This window comes from Schistocerca piceifrons, chromosome 4, assembly GCF_021461385.2.
Source record: "Schistocerca piceifrons isolate TAMUIC-IGC-003096 chromosome 4, iqSchPice1.1, whole genome shotgun sequence".
NCBI classification, from domain to species: Eukaryota; Metazoa; Arthropoda; class Insecta; order Orthoptera; family Acrididae; genus Schistocerca; species Schistocerca piceifrons.
The window spans coordinates 792017424-792043885 of record NC_060141.1 but is presented as its reverse complement, the minus strand read 5'-3'; positions in this window follow the sequence as shown (position 1 = coordinate 792043885).

Genomic DNA, 26462 nt, shown 5'->3' with positions numbered 1-26462 from the left:
GTTGAAATCGAGAAACAACATGTTCCACAACTGATCGAAGTGGGGTCACGTTCAGATTGTGTTGCGCAATGCGTGACTTAAATGCAGCTAAGTCTGCAGTCAGAACACTGAACACAACATCTTTCAGATAGCCCCACAGCCAGAAGTCGCAAGGATTAAAATCAGGTGATCGGGACGTCTGATAATTCTAGCACTTCAGCAGCTGCTTAACTGGATTTGTAATGTGCGGAGGTGCGGCATCTTGCATAAAAGTGAGCCCATCCACACATCCACGTTGTTGGAGAGCTGGAATGACGTGGTTGCGCAGAAGTCACTGATAGATCTTACCAGTGACGGTAGAGGTGACAGGATCGGAAGCACCTGTCTCTTCGAAAAAAATAGGGCCCTATGATAAATGATGCCGTAGACCCGCATCACACGGTGACCCATTTACGATGAAGTGGTACTGTTTGATTTGTGTGTGGATTTTCCGTTGCCCATATTCGACAATTGTGTGTATTGACATATCCTGTCATGGAAGTGGGCTTGGTCTGTCCACAAAATCTTCCACGGCCAGTCATTGTCCACTTCCATGCGAGCAAGAAATTCTAAAGCAAAGGCCTCTCTTGCTGACAGGTCAACAGGAAGCAACTCGTGCACATGGATAATTTTAAATGGATGGCAAAGAAGGATGTATCGTAGGATTTTACGCACCGTGCTCATGGGTATTTCAATGTTCGGGCAATTCTCCGTGCACTACACGTTTGCACACCACCACACATCCCCTCCTGCACTGCTGTGACCACTGCTTTCTCTGACCTGAAATGAATTCGTTTTTTCTCTCTACCAGGTTGCACACGAAATAACCCGTCTCCTCGAGTTTCCGAATCATTTTCTCCAGACCTACGGCAACCATCGGAGCAACGCCTCTTTTCAAACCCTTCAGTGTTCGGAACATATGTAGAGCGACGTGTGCACAGTCATCATTTTTGTAATACAGCTTTACAAGCAGAGCGCGATCCTGCATTGAGACAGTCATGGCGAACGTCACACACGTGAAAGGAGGAAAAGCCTTGTATCCGACTTATTTATACCGACTTCAATGGATCGTGCGCATGAAAAGTGTTTTCATCAACGTATTCTGACACATACTGCGCCATATATTGATCAATTTCCACACTATTTATTTTTCTTCTGCCATACGTTTTCCCCCTTCTCCGATAATATCCCGTTGAAATTTGACGTCATCCTGACGAGTCTCGTTACTTCTACAGCATTTCGAAAGTTTAATTATAGCCACCCTGTATATGGTGTGTGAAACAATACTTCAAAATATATACATACCATTTTACACATTAGCAATACTTTAAGAGAAACCGTAATATTAGTTGGCGTCTTCAGATGTGACTACCTCAGAAGGAATGTAAATAAACATTGGCTCAACTTAGATATTACCAATAAAAAACGGAGTTGTAAGCAGAAATGCTCCCCTTGAGTGCATTTCTAATGATATGAAACCCACACCCCTGAAGTTTAGTCGTTCTGCCCTTCGATAGCTCTGTGGTAGAAGTAACGCCACTTGACACTCATTTCGCTTCGTGCTTTGTTTTTAATGACAACATTGCACATCCTTGTCTTTTTTTTAGACCTCAGATCGATATGTTTTCGGAAATGGGCCCTGTATTGCGCTTGGTGTTGAAGAGGTGTTCCACCTAGTGATGGTTTCTCACGCTTTCCGTAGTCTGCCAGTTGGAGCCTTTTTAATAATACCTCTGCTTATTTATTCGGTAATCAATACCTGTTTCCTTTCCCTGTATGTTTATCGTTTTTTGGGTAATGTACGTATTAAACAGAGCTATATCGGACACATGTCGCCTCTCTTTTTCATCAATTTTATTAATGTTTCGTATCATTTCAAATTGGAAGTGGGCCAGATAAGTTTATTCTAATGAAAGTATTTGTACTGAGAGCACAAAGTACTTTTCACTTGATTGCTATGCATGTTGGGAACTGTATGTGGTCTTGCTTTCAGTTTCCTCTGTTACTTCCCTGAGTGACCTGTTGCAAGGTGCGCTCCGGAGAACACGGCACACTGCATTTCCGGTGGCCGAGGGAAGAGGGAGGGGCAGAAGGATACACTTCCGCGAATACTGAGAGGGTCGTACATCAATGGGCTTGAGTGCCTGGTGGTAGAATTGACCCCTGTTGATTTTCCCCTTTTTTATGCAGAGCGAAACGACCTGCAAGCAATCAGAGTGTCGCCACATTTTATGTGTTTACCATTCCGGCGAATCTGGTATGAAGACTGCTGGGACTGACTGATTGTATTGTCTTCATGATTCTAAGAATAATTGTGGGCCGTGCCCTGCTGGGCTGGGCGCGACTAGCTGGCGCCGAATGGCCGGTGGTCTAGGCAGGTTGTTTTGTAGCCGGTGAAATGGCAAGTACAGTGCCCCGAGCTAAATAGCAGAGGTATTATTGGTCAACTTCGACTGAGGGCAGTTGACGTCATAAAGCCCTGTTCGAAATTCGTGGGGAGGGTCGCTATTGGCGCGAATAGTGTTCTGAGATAGTGTGGGGGAATTTTGGAATCTGCACTGAATGCGACTTAGTTGCACTTTTTCGGAATCGTTGTGGAGCGTGACTGCGGTCATACTCCAGTTTCATTCTGCGACTTAAGACCCAGATACTCTCCGTTTTCGCGCCTGTACTGACAGGGCGAGTAGCAGTGTCGGCGCCTACACAATTAGAACGCTGCCTACCGACGACTTGCTGCAAATTTCTGGACTGGTAAAGTAATTTGCGGCTCCGGCATTGTATGATCTATCATTTTTGTACTAAAGGCCTCAGCAGCATGCGCGCTCGCTTTGCTACAAGTCCACCTTGTTTGTTTCTCCGTGTGGTCCTATTTGAGTTCTCACTACTAATCACAATACTGCATTATAGTCGGGGGAGTAATATTTGACTCGTTAGGACCTCCATTCATTATCGGCAATGGGTAACATAACTACACTCCTGGAAGTGGAAAAAAGAACACATTGACACCGGTGTGTCAGACCCACCATACTTGCTCCGGACACAGCGAGAGGGCTGTACAAGCAATGATCACACGCACGGCACAGCGGACACACCAGGAACCGCGGTGTTGGCCGTCGAATGGCGCTAGCTGCGCAGCATTTGTGCACCGCCGCCGTCAGTGTCAGCCAGTTTGCCGTGGCATACGGAGCTCCAGCGCAGTCTTTAACACTGGTAGCATGCCGCGACAGCGTGGACGTGAACCGTATGTGCAGTTGACGGACTTTGAGCGAGGGCGTATAGTGGGCATGCGGGAGGCCGGGTAGACGTACCGCCGAATTGCTCAACACGTGGGGCGTGAGGTCTCCACAGTACATCGATGTCGTCGCCAGTGGTCGGCGGAAGGTGCACGTGCCCGTCGACCTGGGACCGGACCACAGCGACGCACGGATGCACGCCAAGACCGTAGGATCCTACGCAGTGCCGTAGGGGACCGCACCGCCACTTACCAGCAAATTATGGACAATGTTGCTCCTGGGGTATCGGCGAGGACCATTCGCAACCGTCTCCATGAAGCTGGGCTACGGTCCCGCACACCGTTAGGCCGTCTTCCGCTCACGCCCCAACATCGTGCAGCCCGCCTCCAGTGGTGTCGCGACAGGCGTGAATGGAGGGACGAATGGAGACGTGTCGTCTTCAGCGATGAGAGTCGCTTCTGCCTTGGTGCCAATGATGGTCGTATGCGTGTTTGGCGCCGTGCAGGTGAGCGCCACAATCTGGACTGCGTACGACCGAGGCACACAGGGCCAACACCCGGCATCATGGTGTGGGGAGCGATCTCCTACACTGGCCGTACACCACTGGTGATCGTCGAGGGGACACTAAATAGTGCACGGTACATCCAAACCGTCATCGAACCCATCGTTCTACCATTCCTAGACCGGCAAGGGAACTTGCTGTTCCAACAGGACAATGCACGTCCGCATGTATCCCGTGCCACCCAACGTGCTCTAGAAGGTGTAAGTCAACTACCCTGGCCAGCAAGATCTCCGGATCTGTCCCCCATTGAGCGTGTTTGGGACTGGATGAAGCGTCGTCTCACGCGGTCTACACGTCCAGCACGAACGCTGGTCCAACTGAGGCGCCAGGTGGAAATGGCATGGCAAGCCGTTCCACAGGACTACATCCAGCATCTCTACGATCGTCTCCATGGGAGAATAGCAGGCTGCATTGCTGCGAAAGGTGGATATACACTGTACTTGTGCCGACATTGTGCATGCTCTGTTGCCTGTGTCTATGTGCCAGTGGTTATGTCAGTGTGATCATGTGATGTATCTGACCCCAGGAATGTGTCAATAAAGTTTCCCCTTCCTGGGACAATGAATTCACGGTGTTATTATTTCAATTTCCAGGAGTGTATTACAATGGCTACTTTCGTGGAGCACCGCGCAATAACAACAACGATGACGGGCGGAATGAGAATGATGGAACATCCGGGAGGCAGGGCTATGGGAGAAAATATTCAGGACGGCAGAGTGACTGGCAGTGGCAAAATGATACTCGGCAGTACGACATGAACTGGAGGCGCAGAGATTCAGGTGAACAGCGGGATGAGTCAATCGAAATACGTAGTCCTAACCCGAGTTCCAATCACCGAAACAGGAATAGAGAGTGAGATTGAAGACAGGACCGTGCGGATTCGGCTCGCGGAAAATCCCCGCACATACTCGGACGGAGCCGTGTACGTATGTTGAAACATAAGGAGCGCGAGAACATAGTTTTTGTATAGGGGGAAAAGTGTTGGTGAAATCTTCTCCGCTTTGAAACAAGCAAAAACAGAAACGCCAAAAGTTTTTCCCAGTGTACAGTGGGCTCTACAGGGTTAAAAGAATCGCCCACCAGAACGCATACGAACTGCAGACACTGAATGGCAAGAAATCCATTGGTATTCACCACATATCCCACATCAAGCCGTTTGTAGAATAAGTCTCTTGTGTGAGACAAAAGGGAAAAGTTTGTAAAACGTGGATAGAAAACATCTTTCTGTTGTGTACATGTTAGACATTAAGTGTGGTAATTTGTTTTTATTTATATTCTTTTACATGTACATATCTAACTTGTAGGCCGGCCACTGTGGCCGAGCGGTTCCAGTCGCTTCCGTCCGGAACCACGTGGCTCCTACGATCGCAGGTTCGAATCCTGCCTCGGGCATGGATGTGTGTGATGTCCTTAGGTTTGTTAGGGTTAACTAGTTCTAAGTCTAGGGGACTGATAACCTCAGGTGTTAAGCCCGATAGTGCCTAGAGCCATTTGAACGATTTTTGCAACTTGTATGGCCTACGAAGGGACATATGATCTGAAAGCGAAGATAGGAGTTGTGCCGGTCTAACTCACTTTTCCGCACTTTCTGTTACATGGGGGAGCCACCACTCTTCCGAGTCAACGTTAACACAGGCTTCATCTTTGTGTGCGTTTTGCCTTTGCACCAAACCCATTACTCTGTCTTTGCTGAGGAAGGGTTACTAGATGCGTATCGCCAGTGTTCTGAGCACGCCTTACAGCGTTGCACCAGTTCTTTTGTTTTCTGGATATTTTTCAGTGGTGTTACGGTCACAAAAAGTGTTCAAATATGTGTGAAACATTATGGGACTTAACTGCTAAGGTCATCAGTCCCTAAGCTTACAAACTACTTAACCTAAATTATCCTAAGGACAAACACATACACCCATGCCCGAGAGAGGACTCCAACCTCCGCCGGGACCAGCCGCACAGTCCATGACTGCAGCGCCGTGGACCGTTCGGCTAATCGCGCGCGGCTTATGGTCACACTATTGCAGTGTTGCACCTATTTTCAGTGAGGCTTTTTCTTTTTTTCATTGGCACGATGGGCACGCCACGTAGCGTTGTACCACAGCCTTAGGGTTTGGAGGCGGATATACAAAGGTGGCCATTGTGCCCGCCCATGCCGCTGCTGGTAGGCGTAGCCTTTCTGGAGTGTGGCGAGTTTCTCGTACGATGGTGCGTCACGTGTCTGAGCATGTGCGGTTGTCGGGATCTATCGTATGAGCGGTGTAATGCAGAAGGTAAGGAATTTCTCAACAACCCCGGTAATTGGTGTCTTGGTGTTAGCACACAAGAGCAACCTGAAGGGAGGATATTTAGAGGAACTTGCTTACAGAGGTAGAGTTTTTGCATTATAACTTGCAAAGTCTGCAATGTTTCTTGTGTAGATTTTCCGCCGTACGTTTCTGCATATCCAGTTCCATCTCAGATGAGCAGCGACCGACTCAGAGTATTGGCCACGCCAGAGACAGCAACGTGCATCGAGTTGTCTCAACGGGGCAGGACAGGGGCGTGTGTATGGTAAACAGGTGTAGCTGATAAGTTACATATAGTATTTTTGTTAATTTTCATTACTAAGGCAGTTGCAGCTAATTGTTTCTCGCCTAATATGTGTTCATTGTGTATTTGTGTGCGGCCGCCATGCCTTGAGCAATTTCAGGGATCCATCGAGGCCTCTGGGCTCAGAGATGGCGAGAGATATGCGGTGGCGCCTGTGGATAGGGTAGTTAGCGAAGATCAATTGTCATCAGTAGTTGTGAGTATGCTCCAGTGACGGGTAGGCCGTAGTTTGGATTACATATACTAGTTTATGGTTATGGGTAGCGTACTTCAGCTTTTCTTAATCTTAATGAGTCAATAATTAAATACACCCTAGTATTACCAATGGGCCCATAGGTTACGTCACTATTCTTCATAATTAATACTACTGCAAATTCTGTCAGCAGAGTGTTAGACGTTTTATATTAAATTAGTGTAACAGTTGTATTCATGTAAATATTCATTTCTTTTAACTTTTTAATGAATGTACCAAATATTATCTGAGACCATTGTAAGGAATTCATAATGCTATATTTGTAAAGAGTTTTGGGGAGGCACACTATATAAAAGGATTTAAGTATTGTGCAGGTACTGGGTACAGCAAGTGACTGATAGACAGAATTGAGGCTACAGGGTGGTCGGTGTGGAGTAAATGGGCCGGAGCGGCAGGGAGAAGTCTGAGGGAGGCAGCTGCCACGACACATCCTCCGCCGACCACAAGGCTCAGAGTTGCGTGCTACCTATTTGTTCAGTGCGGTGAAAATAAGGCGGCGGCTCACCTGGCGAACAGCTATGGGTCAGTTGAGGGCGGTCACAACCCTCGGAATCCCACCACGATGGGCAAACCCGTCAGCGGCTGGCTGAGGAGACAACACGGCGCCGTTCGGAGGTGACACAGAAATGGAGATTCCACTGCAGAAGAGGTGCTGGCCGAAGATGGTGTGCTCTAGTAATGGTGGCACAAAGCGTCGGAGAGAAGCGATCTTGAGCCGCAATTGTGACTGACGTCATTTTTCAGTTCCTGTACGGGCTCTCATAACTCATATTAGGCCATACTGCATGCCCAAAAAACTTCTGTGCTGGGTATTGCTTGACTGCAGTTTGTCGTGACTATCACCTCTCCTACAGAGAGGAGTTTCGAGCAGTGGGCCACACTGATCGATCTGCTATCTTTGTTTCAACGCCCATCGGATGACTCCACGAGTTTTGGAGTCATTTTAAGAGTAGTATCCTATATTGCAATTTTTCGCTCTAGATAAGGCCAAGTGTTACGGTCTTCTGACACCCAGCTACCTGTCCTAAGGATCTGTCCCGAATCTTGCAGTCCTCAATGACAATCAGACCCTGTACATGTGCTTGCCATCAAACCACACAGTACTGCAAATCAACAGTAGGCTGTCCTACCGCCCTATGAGCTTCTTGTCGATTGGCAACGCCACAACAGAGAGGGCAGGATGACTGGAGATACTGCCGGATGCCATTTCGGAGCCTGGTTGCAAGTAACATTAGATTGGCGGCCCACTCCACTAGTCGCCCTCCTTCCAGCAGGCACCCATTCTCCACGCCAGGAGCCGCAACCCCGCTCCACAGACGAGTGTGGCAATGTCCGTGTGTTGAGATATTCGTTGTGTGAAGGATGTTATGGTCAACAGACAATTGCATGAACACAGTGAAATTAGTGGCCCTAGTGAAAAAATTGTTTCTTTTTGCCACCCCCCCCCCCCAAACTACGTCAACTACATGTATATTGTTTTGTTTTATAGCTTCCAGTTTTCTTTTTTTTTTATATACATGTTCATGTTCAAGGTATCCTGGATCCCTATCACGATATCAGTTTGGAACAAGTATTTTTTGTGACGCACACTATGTTACATAATCTTCGATCACACATGTATACTTACAAAATTTCTGTCTTTTTTGTGTATACTATATCTCTCTATCTCACTTACGTTGATGCCTTTCAAGTGTCACCATGTGTACAAATTTCTTGTGTATGTAACAATAGTTACAAAATGTTATATACAATAATATGCCACAGTTACACGAGAGTATTTTTGTTTGTCTTGTGTATGTGAGCAGGAGATCTGCGGTTACAATTCTGGCTAGTTGCGAATGGACCATCAATCAATCAATCACTGTGTAAAATTATCGTGATTTGTGTTCTGGTAGACGGCGTGAGTGTGGTTAAATGTTTGAAGCATGAAGCACAGAAGTATTGTTTGTCTTTTTGGCCTCATGCAGAAGTATGTGTATGTTTGAGTTGGGCACTAGTAGCTAATTCTTAAATGTTTCCTTAATGAGAAGCTTTCAGATCCATCAGGTCAACATTTTATTGCAGCTTCGAACTTGGCCTTCTGGCATATGATCAACATTTGTAGGATTGTGCGATTGTGTCCATGAATGACAGTGGGTTCCCCGAGGGTGACTCTGTGTTGGGTGTTACTTATTCATCAATGTGAGAAAGATGTTGACAAAGTCATAAGAAAAATTCCACCTTTTATTTTATCATCAATTTCCAATTTAATCTGCCAATTTGTTGTGACAGTTTGCCAACTGTTTAGACAGATCGTTTTTGGGTAATTGAGATACTACTTTTGTCATGTGAGTCAACCACTACCAAAAATAATCTAAAGTGACTGGGGGGTAACGAGGGGTATCATGCCTTCGTTTGCATGTTGCCTCTCATTTTCATCAATTTAATTAATGTTTCATAGCATTTCAAGGTGGAAATGGGCCGAATAAGTGTTTGTACTGAGAGCTCAAAGTACTTTCCACTTGATTGATTTGCATGTTGGGAACTTATGTGGTTTTGCTTTTAGTTTCAGTTTCCTCTGTTACTTCCCTGGGTGGCCTCTTGCAAGGCGAGCACCGGAGGACGCGGCACCCTGCGTTTCTTGGGGGGGGGGGGGGGAGGGGGGGAGAGGAGAGATGAACTTCCATGAATCAATGGGCTTGAGCGACTAGAGGGACGACTGACCTCCGTCGAGTTCCGACTGTTGTAGGCAGGGCGAAACGACCTGCGAGCCGTCTGAGTGTCGCCGCAATTTATGTGTTTACCATTCCAGCGTGTCTGGAACGAAGACTGCTGGCGCCGACTGACTGTATTGTCTTCATGATTCTGAGAATACTTGTGGACCATGCTCTGCTGGGCGCGACTGTCTGGCGCCAGATGGCCGGTGGTCAACGCATGTTGTATTCGTAGCCGGTCAAACGGCAAGTTTAGTGTCCCCAGCTAAATAGCAGAAGCATGACTGATCAACTTAAACTGAGGCCAGTTGAAGAACTTAGCCACCACTGGACTAAGAGGATTACCCATGGCAAAGCTTTCCAGCTGTTCGTAGGAATTGCCATTCAACGTGAAATAGCTCGTGGTGAGACATGCATGAAAGAGCTTTGTGATGTCTTGCGGGAAAATGGAACCGATGTGCTCTGGAGCGTCTTCGTGGAACGTTTCGAAGCACAGGCATTGGACTCGGCGATTCGTAATCCTTAGGTGTGGTACAGATACGTCGATGATACTTTCGTTGTGGGGAGCCATGGTGAAGAACAGCTCGGTGATTTCATAAGACACAGCCTCCACACCCACATAAAATTTACCATGAAAGTGGAAAAGGGCAAAAACTACTATTTCTAGACGTGCTGGTCACATGGTCACAAGGGACGGAGAAAACCTGGGACATAGAGTGTACCGAAAATCGACACACACGGACTGATACCTGCATAAACTATCAAACCACCACCCGAGCCCGGAAAGAGGCACAATTAACACGCTCGTAACGCGAGCAGGACGAATATGTGAGCCGCAGCACCTCAAACGCGAATGTAACATCCGGAAAGTGTTCTGAGGCGAACTGGGTACTCCACAAATTGTATTAGAAGTGTAACACAGCCAAACACTCGGCGAAGTAAGAAATCAGGAAAAGAAATGTCGGGTACGGCCGTTCTGTCATACATTCCCAGAGTGACGGACAAAATCCGCCGTATATTGCACAAACAGGGCGTAAAGACAACTTTCAAACCGACAACGAAGATCAAAGAATGTTTTAGATCGGCAAAGGATAAAAGGGACCCACTTGCAATGTCGGGAATATACCTTTTACCGTGCACACGCGGAAAAGTTTATGTCGGAATGACTGGACAATCAATCATCACCAGAATCAAAGAACAAAAGTGACATTGCAAGTTGGGGCAGGTGGAGAAATCGGCCGTGGCAGAGCACGCGCTGAGTGACACCGATCATGTGATAAAATTCACCGACACGGAAGTTCTGGCTGTAGAGAAGCACTATCACACCCGCTTGTTTAGAGAAGCCCTAGAAATACACAAGCACGGGAACAACTTCAAAAAGAAAGAGGAAAGCCTTAAGGTAAACGGATCCTGGGTTCCCGTGCTGCAGCGAACGACCGTCGCAGGTAGCAAGAGGAGAACCGCACCGTAAATGACCGCGGAGAAGCCCTCGGACGTTGGCGCGCCAGGTACATATAGTCTGCGGCCGCGAGCTCGGCTCCAGTTCACCACCGGCATTGGAGGGTGAAGCTTTGACTATGCCAGCCACTCGTGCTGGCAAAACGTCAGTAAAATCATTAAACGAACGTCGGCCGAAGAACCCGAGACAGAAGCAAATAGGCAGTTTGTCTACTGGCCACGAAAGCCTGAACAATTTTGGACAAAAAGATCGCATTAATTAAGTGAAGTATTAAGAAATATCGTCGCACTCACTAACTGAAATGAATACTCCAATGTGATTTATCATGATCATACTTCTAAGAAACGTATTAGCATCTCAGTTTCAACAAAATCCTTACACATTCCAACTATCTAAACTTACTTTATAATAGATGACAAGAGGAGATAACGCTCTTTCCAACGTCCCAGCCAACAGAGCTATTCCACGCTACCGAACTGAGGTTCCCAGGTAGAAGCGTAAATGGGCAGCGGAAATGCGTTCCAGGTGCTGGACCAACTCAGACAAAAGCTGCTGACCAGTGTCCCGTCATGTGTCTTTGACTCAGCAAAAGCTACTTTGTCACCTCACAAAAACTGGCTAAACTGCCACTACCATTAATGAGCCCTGCCCAAGAACCAAAGTACATGGAAGCACCACGCTCTGTAGCAGACAACACAAGAAATGGAAAATGGAAAGACAGAATGTAACGTGGATACAAAATAAGGAACATGGGACTATACATACACTTAGTATATCTATAGATATATGAAACGTGAAGCATAAATTGATAAAGTTGCCTTCTAAAATGCCACTGTGGCTATGTAAGGATCACTCTGTTACTCATCCTAGACCAACAGAACAGCTCATACTGAGATGTATCACTAGACCAGTTAAAAACCGATAATACTAGTATAATACACTCACCTACTGAAATTTATAATATCTCGTTTTGAATCACTATGAATATGACTATGCAAGCTTTTGGCAGCCATTATCATTAAAAAGTTTGTTTATTTAAACCCCTTAATATTAAATCCCTCCCCCCCATGAACCGTGGACCTTGCCGTTGGTGGGGAGGCTTGCGTGCCTCAACGATACAGATAGCCGTACCGTAGGTGCAACCACAACGGAGGGGTATCTGTTGAGAGGGCAGACAAACGTGTGGTTCCTGAAGAGGGGCAGCAGCCTTTTCAGGAGTTGCAGGGGAAACAGTCTGCATGATTGACTGATCTGGCCTTGTAACACTAACCAAAATGGCCTTGCTGTTCTGGTACTGCGAACGGCTGAAAGCAAGGCGAAACTACAGTCGTAATTTTTCCCGAGGGCATGCAGCTTTACTGTATGATTAAATGATGATGGCGTGCTCTTGGGTAAAATATTCCGGAGGTAAAATAGTCCCCCATTCGGATCTCCGGGCGGGGGAAAACTCAAGAGGACATCGTTATCAGGAGAAAGAAAACTGACATTCTACGGATCGGAGCGTGGGATGTCAGACCCCTTAATCGGGCAGGTAGGTTAGAAAATTTAAAAAGGTAAATGGATAGGTTAAAGTTAGATATAGTGGGAATTAGTGAAGTTCGGTGGCAGAAGGAACAAGACTTTTGGTCAGGTGAATACAGGGTTATAAATACAAAAGCAAATAGCGGTAATGCAGGTGTAGCTTTAATAATGAATAAGATAATAGGAGTACGGGTAAGCTACTGCAAACACCATAGTGAACGCATTATGGTGGCCAAGATAGACACAAAGCCCACGCCTACAAAGTACAAGTTTATATGCCAACTAGCTCTGCAGATGACGAAGAAATTGATGAAATGTATGATGAGATAAAAGAAATTATTCAGGTAGTGAAGGGAGACGAAAATTTAATAGTCATGGGTGACTGGAATTCGTCAGTAGGAAAAGGGAGAGAAGGAAACATAGTAGGTGAATATGGATTGGGGCTAAGAAATGAAAGAGGAAGCCGTCTGGTAGAATTTTGCGCAGAGCATAACTTAATCATACCTAACTCTTGGTTTAAGAATCATGAAAGAAGGTTGTATACATGGAAGAACCCTGGAGATACTAAAACGTATCAGATATAATGGTAAGCCGGAGATTTAGGAACCAGGTTTTAAATTGTAAGACATTTCCAGGGACAGATGTGGACTCTGACCACAATCTATTGGTTATGAACTGTAGATTAAAACTGAAGAAACTGCAAAAAGGTGGGAATTTAAGGTAATGGGACCTGGCTAAACTGAAAGAATAAGATGTTGTACAGAGTTTCAGGGAGAGCATAAGGGAACAATTGACAGGAATGGGGGAAAGAAATACAGTAGAAGAAGAATGGGTAGCTTTGAGGGATGAAATAGTGAAGGCAGCAGAGGATCAAATAGGTAAAAAGACGAGGGCTAGTAGAAACCCTTGGGTAACAGAAGAAGTATTGAATTTAATTGATGAAAGGAGAAAAGATAAAAATGTAGTAAATGAAGCAGGCAAAAAGGAATACAAACGTCTCAAAAATGATATCGACAGGAAGTGCAAAATGGCCAAGCAGGGATGGCTAGAGGACAAATGTAAGGATGTAGAGGCTTATCTCACTAGGGGTAAAATAGATAAAGCCCACAGGAAAATTAAAGAGACCTTTGGAGAAAGGAGAACCACTTACATGAATATCAAGAGCTTTGATGGAAACCCAGTTCTAAGCAAAGAAGGAACAGCAGAAAGGTGGGAGTATATAGAGTGTCTATACAAGGGCGACGTACTTGAGGACAATATTATGGAAATGGAAGAGGATGTAGATGAAGATGAAATGGGAGATACGATACTGCGTAAAGAGTTTGACAGAGCACTGAAAGACCTGAGTCGAAACAAGGCCCCCGGAGTAGACAACTTTCCATTAGAACTACTGACAGCCTTGGGAGAGCCAGTCCTGACAAAACTCTACCGCCTGGTGAGCAAGATGTATGAGACAGGCGAAATACCCTCGGACTTCAAGAAGAATATAATAATTTCAATCCCAAAGAAAGCAGGTGTTGACAGATGTGAAAATTACCGAACTATCAGTTTAATAAGTCACAGCTGCAAAATACTAACGCGAATTCTTTACAGACGAATGGAAAAACTGATAGAAGCGGACCTCGGGGAAGATGTTTGGATTCCGTAGAAATGTTGGAACACGTGAGGAAATACTGACCCTACGACTTATCTTAGAAGAAAGATTAAGGAAAGGCAAACCTACGTTTCTGGGATTTGTAGACTTATAGAAAGCTTTTGACAATGTTGATTGGAATACTCTCTTTCAAATTCTGAAGCTGACAGGGGTAAAATACAGGGAGCGAAATGCTATTTACAATTTGTACAGAAAGCAGATGGCAGTTATAAGAGTCGAGGGGTATGAAAGGGAAGCAGTGGTTGGGAAGGGAGTGAGACAGGGTTGTAGCCTATCCCCGATGTTGTTCAATCAGTATATTGAGCAAGTAACAAAGTAAACAAAAGAAAAGTTCGGAGTGGGTATAAAATCCATGGGGAAGAAATAAAAAGTTTAAGGTTCGCCGATGGCATTGTAATTCTGTCAGAGACAGCAAAGGACTTGGAAGAGTAGTTGAACGGTATGGACAGTGTCTTGAAAGGAGGATATAAGATGAACATCAACAAAAGCAAAACGAGGATAATGGAATGTTGTCGAATTAAGTCGGGTGATGCTGAGGGATTTAAATTAGGAAATGAGACACTTAAAGTAGTAAAGGTGTTTTGCTATTTGGGGAGCAAAAAAAACTGATTATGGTCGATGTAGGAGGATATAAAATGTAGACTGGCAATGGCAAAGAAAGCGTTTCTGAAGAAGAAAAAATTGTTAACATCGAGTATAGATTTAAATGTTAGGAAGTCGTTTCTGAAAATATTTGTGTGGAGTGTAGCCATGTATGGAAGTGAAACATGGAAGATAAATAGTTTAGACAAGAAGAGAATAGAAGCTTTCGAAATGTGGTGCTACAGAAGAATGCTGAAGATTAGATGGGTATATCACATAACTAATGAGGAGGTATTGAATAGAATTGGGGAGAAGAGGAGCTTGTGGCACAACTTGACCAGAAGAAGTGATCGGTTGGTACGACATGTTCTGAGACATCGAGGGATAACCAATTTAGTATTCGAGGGGAGCGTGGAGGGTAAAAGTCGTAGAGGGAGACCAAGAGATGAATCCACTAAGCAGATTCAAAAGGATGTAGGCTGCAGTAGGTACTGGGAGATGAAGAAGCTTGCACAGGATAGAGTAGCCTGGAGAGCTGCATCAAACCAGTCTCAGGACTGAAGACCACAACAACAACAATATTAAATCCTACAGCTGGGGAAGAAAAGGGTTTAAATGCGACTACAGTAATTCCACGGTACCCTGTTTGGTGAGTTCTGAGTTAAATTCCATTATTTATGTATGAGAGCAATTTTGACATTTTATGCGAATGTGGGTGACAGAAACTATCCAAACAGTTTTTCACTGTAACAAGAGCATCGCTGTGGGATTACCTTCAAGCTGCAGCTCACTGTTCCAACACTGTTATGTACCGGTAATTAATCCATTTCGTTGGACCGTTGAAAATGGCCAGTTAGCGTCCTCCGTAACGAATGCCAGAAATTTACTGTGCAAGTAAACTGAGGTAACAGCCTGCAGCACCAACGTTCAACATAGTAGTAGACCAAACACAAATGTAATGAAAACTGCTCTGCTCTGTCGCAATGCCCGAAGCTGTATTCGTGAAGTAGCAATGCTGTAAAATTATTAAAATCTCTGTAGCATACATTTGCACTGACACGCTAGAATGTGAAGTCTGTACGTCGCTTGACCGTAGATAAGCACACTCATTGCTTAGGATCTCATCTGCAAACATTAATGTTATTCGACGAATACGGTTCTTTAAATTTTGAAAATTTGGTAATAACAGAAATAAATTATTATGTGATCCATATTATATTTTAACATAACTTCCGAAAGTAAAATGTTTGTAATGGATACATCGCTTGAAAATTACATTTAGTATGGTTAAATGAAGATGGCGTCCTCTTGGGTAATATATTCCGGAGGTAAAATAGTCCCCCATTCGGATCTCCGGGCGGGGACTACTCAGGAGGACGTCATCAGGAGAAAGAAAACTGGCGTTCTACGGGTCGGAGCGTGGAATGTCAGATCCCTTAATCGGGCAGATAGGTTAGAAAATTTAAAAAGGGAAATGGATGTAGACGAGATGTGGCTCAAATTCAAAGATATAGTAGCAACAGCAATTGAGAGATTCATACCTTATAAACTAGTAAGAGATGGAACTGATCCCCCATGGTACACAAAACAGGTCCGAACGCTGTTGCAGAGGCAACGGAAAAAGCATGCGAAGTTCAGAAGAACGCGTGATCCCGAAGATCGGCTAAAATTTACAGACGCGCGAAATTTGGCACGGACTTCAATGCGAGATGCCTTTAATAGGTTCCACAACGTAGCATTGTCTCGAAGTTTGGTAGAAAATCCGAAGAAATTCTGGTCGTATGTAAAGTACACAAGCGGCAAGACGCAGTCAATACCTTCGCTGCGCAGTGCCGATGGTACTGTTACCGACGACTGTGCCGCTAAAGCGGAATTATTGAACGCAGTTTTCCGAAATTCCTTCACCAGGGAAGACGAATGGAATATTCCAGAATTTGAAACACGAACAGCTGCTAGCATGAGTTTCTTAGAAGCAGATACCTTAGGGGTTGCGAAGCAACTCAAATCGCTTGATACGGGCAAGTCTTCAGGTCCAGATTGTATACCGATTAGGTTCCTTTCAGATTACGCTGATACAATAGCTCCCTACTTAGCAATCATATACAACCTTTCGCTCACCGATAGATCTGTACCTACAGATTGGAAAATTGCGCAGGTCGCACCAGTGTCTAAGAAGGGTAGTAGGAGTAATCCATCGAACTACAGACCTATATCATTGACGTCGGTTTGCAGTAAGGTTTTGGAGCATGTACTGTATTCAAACATTATGAATCACCTCGAAGGGAACGATGTATTGATACGTAATCAGCATGGCTTCAGAAAACATTGTTCTTGTGCAACGCAGCTAGCTCTTTATTCGCACGAAGTATTGGCAGCTATCGACAGGGGATCTCAAGTTGATTCCGTATTTCTATATTTCCGGAAAGCTTTTGACACCGTTCCTCACAAGCGACTTCTAATCAAGCTGCGGGCCTATGGGGTATCGTCTCAGTTGTGCGACTGGATTCGTGATTTCCTGTCAGGAAGGTCGCAGTTCGTAGTAATAGACAGCAAATCACAGAGTAAAACTGAAGTGATATCAGGTGTTCGCCAGGGAAGCCTCCTGGGACCTCTGCTGTTCCTGACCTATATAAATGACCTGGGTGACAATCTGAGCAGTTCTCTTAGGTTGTTCGCAGATGATGCTGTAATTTACCGTCTAGTAAGGTCATCCGATGACCAGTATCAGTTGCAAAGCGATTTAGAAAAGATTGCTGAATGGTGTGGCAGGTGGCAGTTGACGCTAAATAACGTAAAGTGTGAGGTGATCCACATGAGTTCCAAAAGAAATCCGTTGGAATTCGATTACTCGATAAATAGTACAATTCTCAAGACTGTCAATTCAACTAAGTACCTAGGTGTTAAAATTACGAACGGCTTCAGTTGGAAAGAACCCATAGATAATATTGTGGGGAAGGCGAGCCAAAGGTTGCGTTTCATTGGCAGGAGACTTAGAAGATGCAACAAGTCCACTAGAGAGACAGCTTACACTACACTCGTTCGTCCTCTGTTAGAATATTGCTGCGCGGTGTGGGATCCTTACCAGGTGGGATTGATGGAGGACATCGGAAGGGTGCAAAAAAGGGCAGCTCGTTTTGTATTATCACGTAATAGGGGATAGAGTGTGGCAGATACGACACGCGAGTTGGGATGGAAGTCATTAAAGCAAAGGCGTTTATCGTCGCGGCGAAATCTATTTACGAAATTTCAGTCACCAACTTTCTCTTCCGAATGCGAAAATATTTTGTTGAACCCAACCTACATAGGTAGGAATGATAATCAAAATAAAATAAGAGAAATCAGATCTCGAACAGAAAGGTTTAGGTGTTCGATTTTCCCGCGCGCTGTTCGGGAGTGGAATGGTAGAGAGATAGTATGACTGTGGTTCGATGAACGCTCTGCCAAGTACTTAAATTTGAGTTGCAGAGTAATCATGTAGATGTAGATGTAGATGTAGATGTAGAATTAGTGAAGTTCGGTGGCAGGAGGAACAAGACTCCTGGTGAAGTGAATGCAGGGTTATAAATACAAAATCAAATAGGGATAATGCAGGAGTAGGTTTAATAATGAATCAAAAAATAGGAATGCGGGTAAGCTACTACAAACAGCATAGTGAACGCATTATTGTGGCCAAGACAGATACGAAGCCCACGCCTACCACAGTAGTAGAGGTTTATATGCCAAGTAGCTCCGCAGTTGACGAAGAGATTGATGAAATGTATGATGAGATAAAAGAAATTATTCAGATAGTGAAGGGAGACGAGAATTTGATAGTCATGGGTGACTGGAAGTCGATAGCAGGAAAAGGAAGAGAAGGAAACGTAGTAGGTGAATATGGAAAGGGGTAAGGTATGAAAGAGGAAGCCGCCTGGTAGAGTTTTGCATAGAGCATAACTTAATCATAGCTAACACTTGGTTCAAGAATCATAGAAGAAGGTTGTATGCATGGAAGAAACCTGTAGATACTGTAAGGTTTCAGACAGATTATATAATGATAAGACATAGATTTAGGAACCAGGTATTAAATTGTAAGAAATTTCCAGGGGCAGATGTGGACTCTGACCACAATCTATTGGTGATGAACTGTAGATTAAAACTGAAGAAACTGAAAAAAGGTGGGAATGAGACCTGGATAAACAGACAGAACCAGAGGTTCTACAGAGTTTCAGGAAGAGCATTAGGGAACGATTGACAAGAATGGGGGAAAGAAATACAGTATAAGAAGAATGGGTAGCTTTGAGAGATGAAATAGTGAAGGTAGCAGAGGATCAAGTAGGTAAAAACACGAGAGCTAATAGAAATCTTTGGGTAACATAAGAGATTTTGAATTTAATCTAATACTTAATCTAATTAATGAAAGGAGAAAATTTAAAAATGCATTAATTGAAGCAGGTAAAAAGGAATGCAAATGTCTCAAAAAATGAGATCGACAGGAAGTGCAAAATGGATAGGCACGGAAGGCTAGAGGACAAATGTAAGGATGTAGTGGCTTGTCTCACGAGGGGTAAGACAGATACTGCCTACAGGAAAAGTAAAGAGACCTTTGGAGAAAAGAGAAACATTTGCATGAATATCAAGAGCTCAGACAGAAACCCAGTAATAAGCAAAGAAGGGAAAGCAGAAAGGTGGAAGTAGTATACAAAGGGTCTATACAAGAGCGATGTATTTGAGGACAATATTATGGAAATGGAAGAGGATGTAGATGAAGAGGAAATGGGAGATATGATACTGCGTGAAGAGTCTGATAGAGCACTGAAAGACCTAAATCTAAACAAGGCCCCGGGAGTAGGCAACATTCCATTGGAACTACTGATAGCGTTGGGAGAGCCAGCCCTGACAAAACTCTACCATCTGGTGAGCAAGATGTGTACGACAGGCGAAATACCCTCAGACTTCAAGAAGATTATAATAATTCCAATCCCAAAGAAAGCAGGTGTTGAAAAATGTGTAAATTACCGTACTATCAGTTTAATAAGCCACGGCTGCAAAATACTAACAAGAATTCTTTACAGACGAATGGAAAAACTGGTAGAAGCTGACCTCGGGGAAGATCAGTTTGGATTCCGTAGAAATTTTGGAACACGTGAGGAAATACTGACACAACGACTTATCTTAGATTAAGGAAAGGCAAACCTACGTGTCTAGCATTTGTAGACTTAGAAAAAACTTTTGGCAGTGTTGACTGGAATACTCTCTTTCAAATTCTCAAATTGGCAGAAGTTAAATACAGGGAGCGAAAGGCTATTTACAATTTGTACAGAAACCAGATGGCAGTTATAAGAGTCGAGGGGCACGAAAGGGAAGTAGTGGTTCGGAAGGGAGTGAGACAGGGTTGTAGCCTATCCCCGGTGTTATTAAACCTGTATATTGAGCAAGGAATAAAGGAAACAGAAGAAAATTTCGGAGTAGGAATTAAAATCCATGGAGAAGAAATTAATACTTTGAGGTTCGCCGATGACATTGTAATTCTGTCAGAGACAGCAAAGGACCTGGAAGAGCAGCTGAGCGGAATGGACTGTGTAGAAAGGAGGATATAAGATTAACATCAACAAAATCAAAACGAGGATAATGGAATGTAGTCGAATTAAATCGGGTGATGCTTCGGGAAACAGATTATAAAATGAAACGATTAAAGTAGTAAAGGGGTTTTGCTATTTGAGGAGCAAAATAATTGATGATGGACCAAGTAGAGAGGATATAAAATGTAGACTGGAATTGACAAGGAAAGCGTTTCTGAAGAAGAGAAATTTGTTATCATCGAGTATAGATTTAAGTGTCAGGCAGTCATTTACGAAAGTATTTGTATGGAGCGTAGCCATGTATGGAATTAATACGTGGACGATAAATGGTTTGGACAAGAAGAGAATGGGAGCTTTCGAAATGTGGTGCTACAGAGGAGTGCTGAAGATTAGAGGGGTAGATCACACAACTGATTGGGAGGTATTGAATAGAATTGGGGAGAAGAGAAATTTGTTGCGCAACTTCGCTATAAAAATTGATCGCTTGCTAGGACATATTCTGAGGCATCAAGGGATCACCAGTTTAGTATTGGAGGACAGCGTGGAGGGTAAAAGTCGTAGAGGGACACCAAGAGATGCATACACTAAGCAGATTCAGAAGGATGTAGGTTGCAGTAAGTACTCGGAGATGAAGAAGCTTGCACAGAATAGAGCAGCGTGGAGAGCTGCATCAAAGCAATCTCTGGACAGAGGACCACAGCAATCAGGCTGAATACGGCCCTGCGGTCGGCGACGCCTATGTAAGACAAGTATCTGGCGCAGTTATTAGATCCGTTACTGCTGCGACAATGACAGTATATCAGGATTTAAATGGATTTAAACGTGGTGTTGTAGTCGGCGGTCGAGCAATGGGACACAGCATCTCCCAGGTAGCGATGAAGTTGGGGATTTTCCCGTACGATAATTTCATGATTGTACCGTGAATATCAGGATACCGGTAAAATGTCAAATCTCCGACGTCGCTGCAGCCGGAGAAAGATCCTGCAAGAACGGGACCAACGACGGACTGAAAAGAATCGTTCAACATGTTAGAAGTTGTGTCGTTCCAGCCATAATTGTGTCATACAGACATTAAAAAAACTTTCCCTGTTTTATAGTAAATGTTAAATTTAATCTTAGTATCAAGGAGTAAACTCACTAAATGTAATAACTTCTATGCTATTAATAAGGGAGAAGATCGCTCCTGGATTGTTCTTCTCTTCCTCTCTCTTCGCTTGTTTCTAGGAATCGGAAACAGACGTATTGTATCACGAAAATTAAGCATTTGTACTGTTAACCTTGTTAATATAGTACGTTAAAGTTTATATGTGAGTTATTTTCGATGTACAGTGCACCCTCTGTCATGTTCCTTGCATTAATTTTTCTTAAGACGTTTACAGCTTCACAATTTTAGCGGCTGCTGCTTCCACAGACGCCATTACGCGTCCTCCTATAACACAGCCTGAATATGATGCTAAGAGAAGTATTCTTCGAGTGTAGCGTGGGCCCACAATAATTTCAATATTTGAGTCCATGCTCATAAAGTACAAATACGCCGAGGTTAATTATAATATAGTTTTATTTTTGTTTTCAAGTAATATTCTTGGAAGTAAGCCAGTGCATTATGTTCGATGATTTTATTTCTCAGTTGCGAGTAATGTAAAAGTAAAACCAATTTTATAATTTTCTAAAATACTTAAGTAACTGAAAAGTCAAAAATCAAAGTGTATATTTGTATCTCTTTGAATGATAGATTTAAAGTTAAAAATAATTTAACAATTTTTGCATGTTGGACCACACAATTAAACTCATGCGTGTTTTTAAAGAACCGAACAAATGAAAAAAAGTCCGCAGATTGCTGCAGATTTCAATACTGGGCCATCAACAAGTGTTAGTGCGAGAACCATCCAACGAAACATCATCGATATGGGCTTTCGGAGCAGAAGACTCATTCTTGTAAACTTGAATGACTGCACGACACAAAGCTTTTCGCCTCGCCTGGGCCCGTCAACACCGACATTGGACTGTTGATGACTGGAGACATGTTGCCTGGTCGGACGAGTCTCGTCTCAAATTGTATCAAACGGATGGACGTGTACGGGTATTGAGACAACCTCATGGACTCTTCATGTCAGCAGGGAACTGTTTAAGCTAGTGGAGGCTCTGTAATGTTGTTGGGCGTGTGCAGTTGGAGTAAAATGGGACCCCTGATACGTTTAGATACGACTCTGACAGGTGACGCGTACGTAAGAACCTGTCTGATCACCTGCATCCATTCATGTCCATTTTGCATTGCGACGGACTTAAGCAATTCCAGCATGTCCACAGTTGCTACAGATTGGCTCCAGGAACACTGTCGCTGACCACCAAACTCCCCAGACATGAACATTATTGATATCTGGGATGTCTTGCAGCATGCTGTTCAGAAAAGGTTTCCACCTCCTCGTAATCTTACGGATTGATGGACAGCCGCGCGGGATTCATGGTGCCAAAACTCTCCAGCCCTACTTCAGACATTATTCGAGTCCCTGCAACGGCGCGTTGCGGCACTTGTGTGTTCTTTCGGGGGCCCTACACGATATTATGCAGGTGTAACAGTTGCTTTAGCTCTTCAGTGTAAGAACAACGCCGCATGAGAGCATTATACGAAGGGAACAAAAATCTGTAGATTTGATGTGCATGTGCAGATAAACAAATGATTACAGTTTGAGAAAAATTGAAAAATTTATTGAAAACAATGAACTTCACAATCTGAGCAAGTCAATACCGTGTTGGTCAACATCTGGTGCTGATGGAAGCAATTATTCGGCTTGGAATTCATTGATAGCGTATATGGATGCCCTCCTGAGGCATATCGCTCCGAATTCTGTCCAAGTGACGCGTTAGGTCCTGAAAGTCGCTAGCTGTTTGGAAGGTACTGCCCATAATGCTCCAAATCCTCTCAATTGGGGAGAGATCCGGTGGCGATCTTTTTACCAATGTATGGTTCCGCTATCTCGCTGACAAGCACTAGAAACTCTCGGAGTACACGGACGGCCATTATCCGGCTGAAATGTAAACCCAGAATGGCTAGCCACGAAGACCAACAAGATAGAGCGTAGAATATTTCGACTTACGACTGTGTCGTAAGGCTGCCGCGGTTGATAACCGAAGGGGACCTGCTACGAAATGAATGGACACCCGGCACCATCATTTGTGGTTGTCGGTCTGTATGGCGGGCAACTATCAGATTGGTATCCCATTGCTGTCCAGGGTGACTCCAGATGTGTCTCTGGATCATTTTGAAGCGGGATGCATCACTGAAGACAGTTCTACTCCACAATATGAGATTCCAAGCCGAAGACGCATCTGGAGACCCTCCTGGACAGCGATGGGGTACCAACGGGACTGCTGCTCGCCATAGTGCATGACCACCAGGAGTGACTGTCTGGGTGCCATTTCTTTTAGTAGCAGGACCTTTCGGTTGCCTCGTTCGGCATCCTTGTAGCACAGCGGTACTTCGATCACATTTCACGTCCATTTTTGCAACCCTATGTTGGCAAACCATTTTGGACTTACATTTCAGCGAGGTAATGCCTCCCATCCCCTGCGAGATTTTCTACTTGTCATCGTGCTTGGGAAACTCTGCCTCAGCTCGCGAGATATTACTATCTCAGGATGGGTTACGTCACAATCTCTCTATAGGTACAATAAGGATCAGAAGCTTAAAGATTCTATTCACCTAGCGTATCTTACGTAGCTCGTATGCCATGTTAGTTCCACTATATCCTTGGCAGAGATCGCCTGTATTCACACTTCCGTATATCCGAATATTAGTGAAATTATTATTTAGACAGGTCCACTCCACTCTTGCGGTCGAATTGCGGCACTGAATAGCATAAATGCTTCAGAAAAAAATATATTTTTTTCGAATAATTACGTGAGTTGAAACTAAAGATCATCTTCTTTTCGATTATCAGTTACTACGCGAACGAAGGACGCCTTACCACCAAGATCCGTACGCACGGTTGTCTCTGGCAAGCGTGCTAAAATTCTCACCTAACCTCCCTTGTATTTTCTCATGTGTGCTTTCAGTCACTGAAACCTATACTGTCAAAGATTTTTTATCTTCATCTTCACTTGGATGTGCCTCCCGTGGAACGCATCTCCGGCCATATGTTCGTATGATCCTTTCGGTTCCTTCTCCTCTCACCGTTAGTTTACTACAGTCTGTTCCCTTTTAGCAGAGGTAAATCCTCGAGCGGACAGGAAGGTCAGGCATTAGGATCGCTTCACTATCAATGTATGGGCTGTACTCGTCGGCGAAGCATTCGCATTGCAACACTACCAAGTAGATTACCAGCTACTGGGTGTGTATCACTGATTTCTGCACGATCCGTTACCGGCGCTGTTGGAGAATATTACCCTTGTAGAATGAAAACGATACTGGTTTATGCACGATGGCGCTCAAAAAAGTGGTTCAAATGGCTCTGAGCACTATGGGACTTAACATCTGAGGTCATCAGTCCCCTAGAACTAAGAACTACTTAAGCCTAACTAACCTGAGGACATCACACACAGCCACGCCAGAGGCAGGATTCGAACCTGGGACCGTAGCGGTCGCGCGGTTCCAGACTGAAGCGCCTAGAACCGCTCGCCCACTCCACCCGGCGATGGCGCTCAACTCCATTTTAAAAGTATCGATGGACAACATCTCAAATCGACGTTTAATTGGCAATGGATTGTTCGAGGAGGTCCCGTAGCTTGGCCTCCCCGTTCACCAAGTCTGAATCCGAAGTTCTGGCTGTGGAGACATTTAAAGGCATTGATGTATGCCCAAGAAATCAACCGTATGCATACGTTACAGGAGAATATGACTAATGCACGTGATACAATGCGACGGAGCCAGGTGTATTTGAGCCGGCCTGAGTGACCGTGCGGTTCTAGGCGCTACAGTCTGGTGCCGAACGACCGCTACGGTCGCAGGTTCGAATCCTGCCTCGGGCATGGATGTGTGTGATGTCCTTAGGTTAGTTAGGTTTAATTAGTTCTACGTTCTAGGCGACTGATGACCTCAGAAGTTAAGTCGCATAGTGCTCAGAGCCATTTGAACCATTTGAACCAGGTGTATTTGATATAATGCGTGATTTACTGCGATTAAGGGCTGAAGATCGTGTCAGGACGTGTTATCCACATGCAGCACTGGCTACAGGGCCTTCTACTTCACAGACGGATGGGAATGAGGCAACGGACTGGATCCTAACTCAACAGGTGTATGTTTCCGGTCATATCAGTACAGGAACTTCTAGCTTTGACTGACCAATGCCATCTCCTGCAGAACTGTGCCGCTTTATTTTCTTAATACCCTGTATAAAGGGTAGTAAGAAACAATCTGAAAGCTTGTAAGGGTGTTCCAGGCAGCTTGTGCTGAGAAATAAGTGTTAACAGAAATTTTCGATATGGTGCGCCATTTCCGAGTGATGAATTTTAATTAGATGAGCAAAAGATATGTGTGTTTGCTTTGATTAAACCAAACGAAGAACAAATCTGGCGACACTGTCTCTGGCTAGCTGGTTGAATTTGCTCGCGCTACAGACTGATTCGATAACTTCAGTACCAAATAACCGCAGAACGGCACGTATCGAATTCTTTTCTTAACAATTGTTTCTCAGCAGAACCTCCCCTGCAATGCCCTTACAAACTTTTCAGACTGTTTCTGACCACCCTGTATATACGTGTTGTCTTGGAGGCTGAAGGAACAATTAGTTAGCAGCGCGAGTAGTCGTATGCTCCTTTTAAGAGAAATTGCGATATATCTAAGGAACTATGGCTGGCGCCCCAGCAACGAATATAAAAATAATTTTGCAGTATGTAATCCACCGTTACGGGATTGGCCTAAATCTGACAGCATGTAGTCATCGAAATGTACGGAAAAATACAAGTTATTCCTGAAGAGTATCCAAATGTACCGCCTGGATATAATCAGTGTGCAATTACTCACAGAGGTCCAATGTGTCCAATGTGGGCGGCAGTTATCGTGTGGTAAGGGACTTGGTACATATTCTAATGCGTTAACGTCGCATCCGTAAAACGTCCTGATCTGGTAGAATCTGAGCAACGTGTTCCTGTATACTAATCTTCAGATCAGATAGAGACCTAACGTGTCCCCGGTTAACGCTTTCTTTTATATATCCCAAGAGCCAAACTCACATGGATCCATATTAAATGATCTTGAAACTTCCTGGAAGATAAAAACTGTCAAACTCGAACTCGGAACCTTTGCCTTTCGCGAGCAAGTGCTCTACCAACTGAGCTACCCAACCACAACTCACGCCCCGTCCTCACAGCTTGACTTCTGCCAGTACCTCGTCTCCTACCTTCGAAACTT